The 13,491-nt window shown below is 44.9% G+C and overlaps 1 protein-coding gene across 6 annotated transcripts in view; it reads left to right on the top strand.

The window, feature by feature from the left end:
• LOC126284054 (homeobox protein cut) overlaps nucleotides 1-13,491 on the top strand; it is a 422,426-nt gene that overhangs the window by 374,771 nt on the left and 34,164 nt on the right. The window lies entirely within an intron of this gene.

The following is a 13,491-nucleotide window of genomic DNA, read 5'->3' as shown; positions in this document are numbered from 1 at the left end:
ATTGTGATCCATCAATCAACTCGAGTGAGAGTGTCCGCACGTTCCAAAATTGCAGGAGTCACAGCTTTGGGCTGCCAGGCCGCACGCGGAAGATCGGACAGGTTTGTGCGACCTTGCGATGATAACAGACGCCTCACGCAACGACTCATCGTGATTTTGTTCACTGCCAGGTCCCCGTAGAGATTCTGCAAGCGACTATGAATATCTAAAATGCTCTATTTTTCCGCCAAACGAAATTCAGTGACAGCTCTCTGCGTGGACGCGCCTCCGTTACAGGCGCCATTTTAAAGGCTACGTATAGCGCCACCAGCTATAGGAACTTCATGACACTGTAGGGGCTAAAGCGGGAATATTCCAAGATGTCCTACAACAAATTTAGCATTTTTACTTAACCGAAATTGGCCGAGAAAAAATTTGAGTTGCATTACTTATTGAACGCCCCTCTTATAAGTGACCTTCCATCTTACATTGATAAAGCAGATCTTTGCTGAGATGCAAGCATCATAATCGAGCTCAACAGAGCTGCAACAAGAGAAGGTACCATAAGTAAAGTATTCAAAAAGTATTATTAATTATTCCTCTGTAAATGGTACTTCATCTAAAACACAGGTTGTTCAATTCCGTATAAGACAAGCTGTATAATCATCAATAACAACACAGAAGGGTAAAGGAAATATATAAAACTAATTGATCAGCACTTGAATTGGACATAGAGGATACGCTGGTAGCTACCCTCCTTAAAAATCAAATGTTCCTCCTGCTGTTACTAGTATCGTAGACAGCCGCGTCGTCAGATCGCTACACTTGTTTTAACACTGCGCTTCTGTGGCATTTTTGGTGTTCCTATCATTTCTGAGAAGAGATATATATACTTATAGACTTTCAGAGCTCAGTAAACATGGGCTCTAAAATGCGTACCTTAAGAGTATGAGGACTTGTCCAGTAGAAGAGGTGTGTTTAACAGTAGCGAAGATGAATAAGTGGTCATAGCTCATAAAGCATACATTTTAGAGCTCATTATTACCAGACATTTTTCTTGTCTTGGTCCATACTACCAACACTGAAAATTTGTCGGTGGAGTTTCAAGTTCATCCTGACAGAAAAAGTGAAGCAACCAGAAGACGTCGGATGTCAATCTACTTTCGCGCACATACACACTGCCGGCGTGTATGTAAATGAAGACTTTTAATTCTCAATAACAAATAGAACGTCCACTAGTGACTTAGTGTAGTCCGTGTTTAGTGTTTTCAACGAGCCTCGTAGGGTGTGTAAGGGATATAAAGGGTATATAAGGCGTTTGATGTTAAGTGATCACTGCAAAGGACCCGCAGATGCCGCGTGCACCTGTGAGACAGCGTTATCAGCAGCTGACAAGAGTCTGATAGGGGCCTCGTTGTGGGTCGCCATTTGACCAGTTGGTCGAACTGTGCAATATCCAGATTTATGAGGCGTTAGGAAGTGTCAGTGGGCCGATGTTGGACTCCTTGGGGGAGGGAGAGCCGGGAAGCGTGGACTGCTGATGAATGGTTCGCTTTATGTTCAGTGACGAATCGCTTTCTGCACGACCTCAGAAGACCGTCCTCGGATAGTATGGCGGCGACCTGGGAGGGATCCAAATTTTCCAATGTTGTGGAGGGGCACATCGTTGTTACTACTGGCGCCAGGTGTGACGAGCTATCGCGTGTGACTTCTTCAGGCGATGGCTGGTACGATTGAGAGAAATCTGACGGCACAATGGTACGTTAAAGACACCCTGCGTCCTCATAAAAAAATGGCTCTGAGCACTATGGGACTTAACTTCTGAGGTCATAAGTTCCCTAGAACTTAGAACTACTTAAACCTAGCTAACCTAAGGACATCACACACATCCATGCCCGAGGCAGGATTCGAACCTGCGACCGTATCGGTCGCGTGGTTCCAGACTGTAGCGCCTAGAACCGTTCGGCCACCCCAGCCGGCGGCGTCCTCATATATTACCTCTCACGCGACAGCATTGTGCTGCCATTTTATAGGAGGACAGTGCTCGTCCACATCTGGAACGTGTATCCATAAGCTGTCAGCGTGATGTTTCGGTACTCCTGCGGCCAGAAAGATCCGCAGATCTGTCCCTTATAGAACATGTGGAACAATCTCAGACGTCAACTCCGTCCAGGATGTCAAGTAGCAGGTACAACAGATGTGGGCCAGTTTGTGTCAGAGAGGCGAATCGATGCATGCATCCAGGCCGTAGAGGGTGTAGGAGAATACTGGTAAGTGGCTGATACTGCAAAGTTCTTTGTAGTCACTGATATAAGATTACATACCCTCTCAACTAGTCAAGCTTCATTTCGTTTCCTTCTCCCTTCTGGGTGCTTTATTTTTCTTGTCAGGCCGTATGTATACAGCTATTAGAAAGTCTTTGTATCACACATCTAGGGTTGATAGACCATTTCGTGGGGAGCAACTTCTGTTAGAGACAAAATCTTTGCTGATGCTCCCCGGCGACTCTAGGCATCCTTTAGTATTCACTAGAAGGAAGAGATTTCACCGAACTAGCATAATACCTAATCCAGTAAATTTATAGAGTGGTTTTCAGTTAGAAAACCGTACGAGCGAGTGTGTCTGAGCGGTGAAAGGTATTTTAAAACTAAATGAGGAACTTCAATTTTTCTGGGCTGCCCCCTATCGTGTGTAGCTGATGATTGGATTATAGGCAAAACGTAGGGCATACACATGCCGCAGAGGGTCTACATCCTACTGCCTCCCAGGGGCATAAGCAATTCGTAAGGACGCCTTGTGTGGCCGGGAAGCATCACCAAACATTCTGTCTCTCGTAACATTTATTCCCCATTACGTGACCTGTCATCCCCAGACGTTTGATGGAAAGACTTTGAAACATCCTATATTTATAAACGCCAGAAAATATCAATTTGTTCAGACGAGCCCTTTGAATGAAACTGCTATAAAATGGAATATCGATGAGGTGGATCAATAGTAAGTATTAGATAGTGACTATGCTACAATGAAGAAGGTATAAGGATATCAGAGCTGGTGTTGGAAAACTCTAGCCTTGTATAAATTATGACACAAAGCAAGATAAAATATTGCAACAAGGGAAGGCATGGATCATCTGCGTCAAACCAAAGTATAACATGCTACGTCTCTGCACGAGATATTTGAAGCGCTCGAGAATTGCCGATTTTCCCAGACCCCAAGAGTACCCGATGACTCTTTGTCATTAATCATCATCAATAAATATATCTTCCTGCGCGAGTGGAAGGTAGTGGTGTTCTCACTCACCTCTATTTTACGTGTCTCTGTGTAGGATAAACTCCTGAGCAGGTGTACGAAAAATATGCGCCAACATTAGTCAGTTCCCCCTTTCTTCCGTTGCTCTTTTTTTTCCTGGCAAGGTGCTTTGGATTAGACGACCAATCCGCCTCGCTTATTTCTGTCGGGACGGGAGATAACTCACGTTTTTGCCCCGTAATCCCCCCGCGAGCGCTGTAAGATATCGGTCCCACGCCTCGCGACCTGCACACACACACACACACACACACACACACACACACAGTAGGTATACTGAGCGCTGGCGAGGCGCACCTCCGCTGTCACGGCGATAAATAGTCGTCGCTTCCAATTAATAAAATATTCCGCGTCCCTGGCCCCACGCCGCTCGCATCTATCACGGTAACCGGATGAGGTCAGCGAATATTTTTTCCCTTTACGGCTGTGGCGCCGGCCAGTACTTGAACGCGGAAAGCGACGCGGCGGCCATTGCATACTCGCTGGTCGGCCAGGAGAAATTCGATCCACATCCTCCAAGCCACGCCCGAGTTCGGGATGAAAGTTAAAAGTGTTTGCCCCATGCATAATATTTGTACTCTCAGCATACAACCTCCAGTGGCTCCAAGCGTAGTAAAACTCTGCTATGGGAGGCAGTCCTTCGGTACGTGACAGCTTCGCACTTTTTAATGCCAGAGAAATTAACGCACACTATACGTTACACCTGAGTCTTACTATGTATAGAAATCGTCAGCGAGTGCAAATACTTTGCTCACAACATTCATCTAGTAACAGCCAAACAAATGGCAGAAATTCAACGAAGAACAGGATCAACATTCAGAAATCTTCAGTTCAACTTGACTAAGTAGGAAATTTCAGCAAGCCTGAAAACGAAGTGTGCAACGGTTACGTCTTGCTAGTAGCAACACAGGTCAAGAACCATAGTCTTCGTCTGCTAGTAACACTTACACACCCTCAGTTTTTTGTTGGGTGTGTTTCAATCTCCAATTTCTCCTACAGTTTTTGTTCTCTACTGCTCCCTCTAGCACAACTGGAATTATTTTTTTGATATATCAATACTTGCTTTATTCCTTCGTACTTTTCACACATATTTTGCTTCTAAGGTAGCAGAATTCGTTCATTTCGCTTACTTTGTGGTTCCCAATTTTAATATTTACGGTATAGCTAATCTCATTTCTGCTTCTCTTCATTATTTACGTCATTCTCTGGTTACTCTCAACTCGCAATCTGTGTTCAGTGAACTGTTCACTCCATTCAACCTGTCCTGTACGTCTTCCTCATTCGCAGCAATATTATCACTGATATCCTTTCGTCCTGAATTTTAACTCCACTACAGACGCTTTATTTTATTTTCATCACATTGCTTCTTCGATGTACAGTGGGAACAATCCTGTCTTACGCCCTTTTCAATCAGAGCACTCCTGTCTTGGTTTTCCATTATTTGTGCTTCCTCTTGCTTCTTGAATGTATTGTGTAGTAGCCATCTTTCTGAGAACTGCATCATTTACTTTGACGCGCGCCTTTTCTAGGTCGACAAATCCTATGACAGAGTCCTCTTCTTCTTTTTGCCTCCTTCGTAAAGCGCAACGACAAATCTGCCTCTCTAGTGTCTTTCGCTTTTCTAAAACCAAATTGAAAGCTCCCTAACAGGTCCTCTGTTTTCTTTCCCATTTTTTTTTGTATTATTGTTAACAACTTGAAAAGCATACCTGTTAAGCTGATTGTGCCATAGTTTTCGTATTTATTAGTGTTGCTATCTTCGTAACCGTGTGAATGATATTCTTTCAGTCTCCTAGATTGTACAGAAATGTGATCCAAACAGTAACAGAGAATGCACAACAAGGGGAAAAATGGGGCAACGAATGAGCTCCTACTTTTCCGGTCAGTACTGGAGTTCCGCCCGCGCCGATAAAAATCAAGAGCTCTGATGTTGATGCGACAGGTGGTTTGGAGGACGCAGAGGCAGGTGCTTCGTCCACAGCTGCCTCTGGGACATGTGGTGCCAGAATGTGCGAGGGTCATCACCATTTCTAATTGTACTTTTTTCCTCTTGCTGGCCAGTTATTTAGCCAATTATATTGTTACGTTAATATCAGTATTTCGATAATATCACTCTTTATTAATTACATATTATTACTACAAATAACACAAACATATAAAACTTTCTTCTTCTTGTGCTGGGAATTTTAATAATTATTGGTGATCATTTTTGACGCGCTTGCTGTGGATCGGTGTTGGATCATCACCTAGGCTCCTATAAGATCAGCTAGGAACGATGGAAGGCTAAGCGTAGCAATGTCGAAAGAACGTATTCCCTTAGAATCCTAGATTCAGCTGGGCTTCACCCACCCATACATAAACACACTCCTTCTCTCTCCCTCTTCCCCTCCCCTCTCTCTCGCAATACTACGGGCATGTAATAAATCATTTCGCCAGTAGTTCCACAGTTAGTTCCGGTAGATACGAAAGACTGCCTCTTGCTGTGTCCCACCGATAATACGTGGACGCATGACCAAGAAACACTTGAAGTGTTTGTTGTTTCAGTTTTGTTATTTGTAAAAGCTTTCTCCGGGAAGGCACATCCTGTTTGTCTGAGAGTATAAACCGCAATCGTTCGGTATAACAAATGCAGACGGAAATGCCAAAGACAACTGCTTGCACATTTCTCTCGCTTGAATAAACATTGTTGTCAACATTCGTCTGAACGCTAACACTCTCTGGCGGAACTGAAGGCAGCTGAGACGTGTTCGCTGTTTTCGTATTAGCGATTACGTGTCACAGATACGACGTGGTAGTAAGTTTTACACTACACAGAAATTATGTGACGAGATGGGGAAAATATCCCGGATTCTGCATTAATTAAAGCCTCACATATCATACAAGTAGCCGCTGGACATGTTCATGTAGACTACAGAATAAGCAATTAAATAATGCTGGCCCATACTCTATCACCGAGCGTCAGTGAAGAACAGGACGCTTGAACGTTGGACATTGAATACAGACAGGGGAGTGTAATGCACCCAAACGACTACCTTGCGTAAATTCATAATAAATACGATTGCTGTTGTTATCCTCCCAACTGCTGATCGGTTTCTCTGGTTGCAAATATACTTGCAGTAATTGCTGCACACTAAGCCGTGGTGTCGTTCTCCTCTTCGCTTAGAAAAAAACTGCCAGATGGTAAGAAGAAAAACTTAGACCTTCCAGAGTTCCATCGGGAAACTATCCGATCTCCAGCTGATTGTCAAACTCTGTGACGCCATTAAGTCATATGGATGACACGCACGGACGAGGATTAGTGGTAACACTCCATCGAAATGTAATGATTATAGACAAATTACTCGAAATAAGGCCGAAAATGTCCTCCTCGAACCTGAAACTTTCCTTTTGCTATTCCCGAACTCTTAAAAATGGAAGAAATTTTCAACGTATTTTACTGGCCCTCACGTACACCCCTGGAGGAGCAGTATTGAAACGTAATATATGTACAAGATTACTCGAAAGGACAGAGTTACATCCGAAATTATGTAACACTTGTGATTACTATAAATCAGTTCGACAATTTCTTAATATATCAACTACGTTGCTGGAAGAGAAACGAAGACATAAACGAAAATTTAAAACCTTACCCATGAATTTGGATGCCACAAATTGGTAACAGAATGGATGACCAACTGAAAGATATGGCATATTCTTTTGAAATATGTTAAGGTGTTGTACGTAATTTTCCAAGAGGAGTTTTCTTATTCGCCATATCGAATTGGAGATAGTAATTCATAGATGAACTTTATATGCTGGAAAAACTACACTTGTAACTTTATTGAGCGTTCTGACTTTTTTTTCTTTTTTTAAAAAAAGCGTCAATGACTTAGAGCACACAGAATGAAAATTCTCCGTTGATTTTCCTCATTCATGTATAATTATCTGTTAGCTAGAAGGCCTTGGTGGCTTGTTTGTAAAGTACGTGCCTGGAAACTTAGAGGTCGCGAGGTCTAATCCCGGACGAACCAGAGGGAAATTTTTCAGTGCGTCTTTAACCTAGCCTTCACCTCAGTGAAGATTGGCCAGGAACAACACGTGCTTCGGATTTCAGGTTAACTGTAGGGCCCATTTCCGTGTGAGGAATACTGGAATAGGTTGCGGACAGCAAGTTGCCGAAGCTGTGTCCAACTGAAACACTTTTTTTTGAGAGACCGTTGAGTTACACAAACATATTATTAATATTATCTGTTAGTTTCCGCATTCTGTTTGTAATGAACAGTTTCCATTAATCAGGCCTTTAGTTCAAGAATGTATCTTCCCATTTTCCAAATGCTGTGCGCAACTGCTGCGTGGATCCGTCTTGTTTCCTAAGACTAGTTTGGCAAAGGTATTGATGTGCGAAGTGTGAATCCTGAATAAAAGCTTTACTGATACATTGCCTTTTTGTTTCCCGTTTTGATGGTCTGAGTGTCTACATGTTGCTGAGTTTGCAGCTGGTGCGAGTTGAATTTTCGAGTGCATTCTGCATACGAGAGATGCTGGACGCTGGCAGCCGAGCTAGAATACGTATGTTGGCAGGCGTGCCGTGTGCAAACGAGTCCAAATCGATTTATCACGGCCGACTATCGGAACACGTAAGACGGGGCGGTCACGCTAGGCAGCAACGCTACAGCCAATAACTGCGCCCCACTGTGCTTATTCTCAACAGGCTGCACGCTGGTCTGTCATCACATTTGGACAGGATCAAGTTCTGAGAACTACCTGTTTCTGTTTCTCAAAAGATATTGTTGTGACAGACTGCCAGTAATCGACCAGACTCTTTCAAGTTATTCACCGTAGAGTGGAATCAGTATAATAAAAATGATGATGATAATAATAATAAATGTCACGAGATGAACGCTTGCGTGAATTAAATCACTTAGTTGCGTAGGACAATCCAGAAAAAAATCGATCAGCCAAATGACACATTGGGCAAACATGACCCGTGTATGGAAGCACATACCCTCTTCGTCCACTGATGAACAATTTCAGACTCAGAAAGAAGCGTTTTGTGGTTACATTGCTTCGACTATGACACACTGTTTCTGTGTAAAATGATGAACACTGCGTTTTTCTTGTGCTGTAACATAAAGTATGCCGTGCGCATTTTTCTTTCGATCCTTTCAGCACAGTAAAAAAACTTACGCTGCTGCGTAAAGATAAGAGTGCTGTAGCAGAGTAACGTTAAATTCCTAGTTAATCCAATTGGACAAGCCTCAGAAAGAAAATTGTCGACGATGGGGCGATTGGAGACGGAGCACAAGCTCTCGTAGGGGAGGAAATCGGCCGTGCCCTTTTAAAGGAATCATACCAGCATTAGCCTTAAGCTGTTTAGTGGATGACCGGACAGGGATTTAAACCAGCGTCCTCCCGAATACTATTCCGGCCAGTGTCTTAACCAAAGCGCCACGTCGCTTGGTGAACGTAAATCGGTTCCCACGACAAAAATAAAATGTAAGGCTTCTAACTCGTTATGATGTTCCTTCTCCATATAAGAGATTCACTTTACTGATAAGAGCTTCAGAATATTTTGCGTGTGAAAGCCGAGAGCAAGTCGAGCTATTTGTGTTCGTTACAAAACGGCAACAACGCACTGGCAGTTTACTCACAAATTCCGACGACGCACACAGCGAATTGATCGCCTTAGTCTGACATCATTGTGTACCGCCGAGCATCTTAGCTTCAAAGTTGTCGCCCCATCCCACGCAGTCATCAGCGGCGCAAATAATAATACACTGTTGCGCTACGGAAAACTTTCGTTATTAGTTCAGGTTTCGCTACACAAAAAAGTGCGACACAAAGGCTTGTTAATGGTCGGCGATTAAAGTTCATTAGCAGCTGCCTTTTCTTTTTGTTTATTTGTGGTGATCACTTTTTCAGACCCAGCGAATACTTCGTCAGGGATAATTACGGAATTCCCTATAAGTCATTACCGATTCCGAAGACCAGACAACTTTGGAGCTGCCTATCAGCGAAACAAACGCTCTTGTTTCCCGCGCTGTTTTTGTGTCTGCCCACTTTTCGAAAAGGCGTAACAAAGTGGGGCCCCATTGTCGGCGAGCTTTTGTTTCTCATCTGGGTGTCTAAACCGCAGAGCGGCACACCATTCACTCTTCATCATGGCCGCCCTCAACGCACGAACGACAGTATGATTTATGGATGATCCCTGCCACTACAGTAGTGGAGTTTCTTAAACGCCTCTGCCTTTAGCTCGTAGCTTCTGAGGTATTTCATCTCAATAATAACTGAAGTCATGGGGCGACGTCAACGTTTGGCGGGTGGCTTGTGGTTGTTCAGTTCTCTAAAGTTCAATGCGACAGTCCTTAAACTCTAGATACACATCGCAGGTACAGTACTTAGAACGCCATGTGTATTGTTGATTCATCTACACAAATAATACATTTCCAAATATAAAAATCTGTTTTTGCATATTTGACCGTTTAATGTCGTTTTCACGACCCGAGTAACAGTCTCATCTATCGGTAGTTTACGAAATTTTTTTCATCAATCTTGTGCGATGTACCCTGCTACGACTTCCTCTCCTGTGTCTTCCCCTACAATTATTGCCCTCCGTGGCTCTCTGTAGTATAAGGGGCGATCAAAAAGTTTACGTTCGAAAGCCTTACAGCCCAGCAACGATATGCAGGTCAGGCAAAATCGCCCTGTTCATTGAGACAATCATTCCATCGCCGCACCAGGTTGAATATATCCGTTTGGTGTAACACCATGTCCTGCTACGTATAGGAGTCCGTAACCGCCTGCTGGACATCCTTGTCATACAGGAATCGTCGACCCTTCAACGCCTTTTTTAAAAGACCTAAGGCGTTACAATCACGTGGAGAGAAATCGGGGCCATAGGGCAGGTCTGGAGTGGATGAGGTTGGCCTCTAAGATCGACAACGTCTTCTGTCGAACCGCGACCAGCACGGGACTCGGTGCACCATTCCACAACGGCGGTTTTTGACAGAAATTCTGCCCCGTATAAATCCTTCATTCTCCGATCGATGTACCAGTGTTTGCCCTCCGGCAGCCAACATAAGAATAACTTTGTTCGTCGCTTTGGACCCATTTGTTAATAATGTCGCTATCATTCACGAATCCGAATTTACCGCACGCGGTTTGGAAAGACACAAATGCCACATTAATTCGTTGCCTAAATGGCGGTGCTTATAAACTCGCGTCGGAATCACGCTACTTTCCATATACGGCCAAGGAAATTCCTTCTCTTGTTCCTGCTTCCAGTTCCGTTTTCTCGCTGATTTTATGGAAAACGACCTCGTGTTTTAGTTTATGAGATTAAGAGATTAGCATATTAAACTACTGTATGTTTTGTCGTTTCAGAAGGCAGAGGACAGTCTCGTAATTTTGCCTTTTTGTAGCAGTCTGAAGTTTTGTTTCCCCGGTCTCATTAGGGGTGATGCACTAACCATCCTAGTTTTATGTCTAGGCTGGATTATGTGCGAAATATCATGATAACAGAAAGTATATTAGCAGATGAGATTATAATAGAAACAGTTGAAATATATCTTATTTGACGCAGGCATCTCAGGTGGAGACAAAGATATTCGAAAAGGGCACGGAGACGGGTTCCACCAGAGAGAAGCAAGCTAAATAGTTGAGGTGAAGCCGTTCGTAATGCGATAGCCGCGAGGTGACTCCAAGAGGGGCGGATTTGCAGTATACGTAGGTATATTCGGCCCCCTACCCAAGATGGTGACATCTGAGGCCTTCACTTGTACGCTGAGATTCGGGACCGCAGAGTTCGGAGCATCGGCGCCGCGGCGACTGCAACCCTCACTGGTAGGAGCCGCGGGGCCCCGGCGATATAATTACCCTCCCCGCCCCTCCCCTTCCCTCCAGCCTCAGACAGCGAACCCTCTGTGCCTCCCTCCGACCCCGGCTGGCAGAAACAAAAGCGTGACTGATCTTCGGAACGCCGCGCGGCCGCACGCCCACGCCGTCGGGGCGCCCCGTGCAACAACAGAAATGCAGATTCCATTTATGTAAGCATCGCCGCGAAAACAAAGGAGCCTCCGTCATTTTTTGCCCCTCTCGAAGCAGAATAATAATAGGCCTCCCACGAATAAATAATTTAGAGAGGAGGAAAAAAAGAGGAAGTGCAATCTAGCTCTGAACCGTCTCTATCACGCGCACGGAAGGGATGGGCGAGGGGGGGAGGGGTGGGGGGGGTGAGGGGGGTGGGTAGTACCCCGACAAGGGACGGAGTGAGAACGACATTTGAAGAGATTGGGGGTGTTCGGTTGGAGGTCGGAAAATGAAAGGCTGCGCAATCGTTCTTTTATGGAGACGTCACCGTCAACCCATTTGACGTGATGGAAGGACCGACGTGCCGAGTGGCTGCCCTTCATTAATTTACCCTCTCCTTCCCGGCGGATCCCTTGTTTTCCTTCTCCCACGACCTTTCTATATTTAATTGTCAGGTCGTCGTATTTCCATATATTCAGTTTGACATCTTGGCCATATTCTTCCCGGTGTGGGCACGCGACCGTCGCGTGTCATTTGTCACTGGGGCGTCGGGACGCCGCCCGTCAGTCCATCTTTTGTCTCGGCCGCCGTCCCGGAATTAGCCGACCGCCGGGCGGCATTCGGCAGGGTCCTATTGTCCCCCCCCCCCCCTTTCCATGGCGGCGTGGGCGACCCAGCACTCCTCAGAAGCGAGCCGCAGCCGACCGCCCGGCGAACACCGGAAAGAGCTCTCAGGGCTGCCCTCGCCACTCGCCCACCTAGTTCCTTCGAGTACGTTCTTTGAAGAAACTGCAACGAACGCAAACGAGACGGCAACATTGTAATTTACTTCTGGCCATTTCGAACTGACTGATTTCCGTACAACTCCGTCTGAGGTCAAGGCTTGAGGACTGTTTCGTGCACAGCCCAAGGAAGTGTTTTAGCGCCATTGTTATGTATACGACATAGTGGATAAAGTCGGAAGATTCATGAGGCAGTTTGCGGATGATGCTGTTGTACGGAGAAGTTGTAAAGCTACGAAATTATAGCAAAATGCAGCAAGCCCTGCAGAGGATCGACGCTTGATGCTAAGATTAGCAGTTGACCCACAACTGTAAGGTAGCGCACATAAATGTCAGAATGAGATTCATTGCTGTCCGCAAGCGATGGGCGTAGCGGATGAAACCCTTGTCTTGTCCGATCGCGATAGTCGAGAATCTCAGCAGTCGGGGATTGTTACGAGATGTGATTGGTAGAAGAAATAAAGAAGATCCAAAGAAGAGCAACAAGTTTCGTCATAGGTTCGTTTAGTAACCACGGGATCGTCACGGAGATTCTCATTCAACTCCAGTAGGAGGCGCTACAAGAGAAGTTGCGCAATACAGAATGGTTTAATATCAGAATTCCGAGAATGTACCTTTCTAATGTATTTCTTCCTTCTAGGTACATCTTTGTGGCATGTTTGTTGACCCTATACTTGCACGAAATATAAATCGAAGTCAGCTACACTACACAAGTTTTCTTCGGGTGGAATTTATCATTACAGAGACCTCGAGAAAGATTGGTTTGCCACACTAGAGTTTTATATACAGGGATTGTTATAACTTTTTTTTGAACGTATCGAATAACAGCAGCAGGAGAAGTAAACTGAATGCTACAAAAATGCAAACAGCTCGAGAATAGTGTCATTTCCTGCTCTTCACAGATACTTTTAAATCGTAACTTGATAAGGAAATGGTACTTTCTGATCGGGCACGATTAGAACTTTTACCGTTAAAAAAAGTCGTTTGCTGACTGTAGCCCATGGACTTTCCCCATCTGGTCACTTATTTGATAAATTATAATGTCGTTCGTCTAGAGGAGGTTACTATAGTTCATCTTATCAATGAGGGTGTCAGCGAAGGCTCGCATGCGGGCCGCTGATTCGCGAACCATGGCGCTGGATTTGACATCATCTCTGGGAGGTCGTCTTTCTTATTCTTGAGCGGAATCCACATGCCGCGAGCCTGTGAGAAATTTGTGCTCTCGCAAGAATAATCACAGGTTGGCGGGGCATATACAAAACCACACACCTAGGCGGCCGTTTCTTCCCAGGGGAAATCTGGAACTATCAGCTCCATGTTTATGCCTTCACTTGCTTCAATTCCGCGTTCGCCCTCCCTCCAGTCTAGCGCCAGCCTTCCTTCGTGTCCTATGCTTGCGACCCCTTACCATTCTCGA

This window comes from Schistocerca gregaria, chromosome 8 (genome assembly GCF_023897955.1).
Source record: "Schistocerca gregaria isolate iqSchGreg1 chromosome 8, iqSchGreg1.2, whole genome shotgun sequence".
NCBI lineage: Eukaryota > Metazoa > Arthropoda > Insecta > Orthoptera > Acrididae > Schistocerca > Schistocerca gregaria.
Note: the sequence above shows the minus strand (reverse complement) of the source record. Positions and strands in the feature narration are given on the sequence as shown.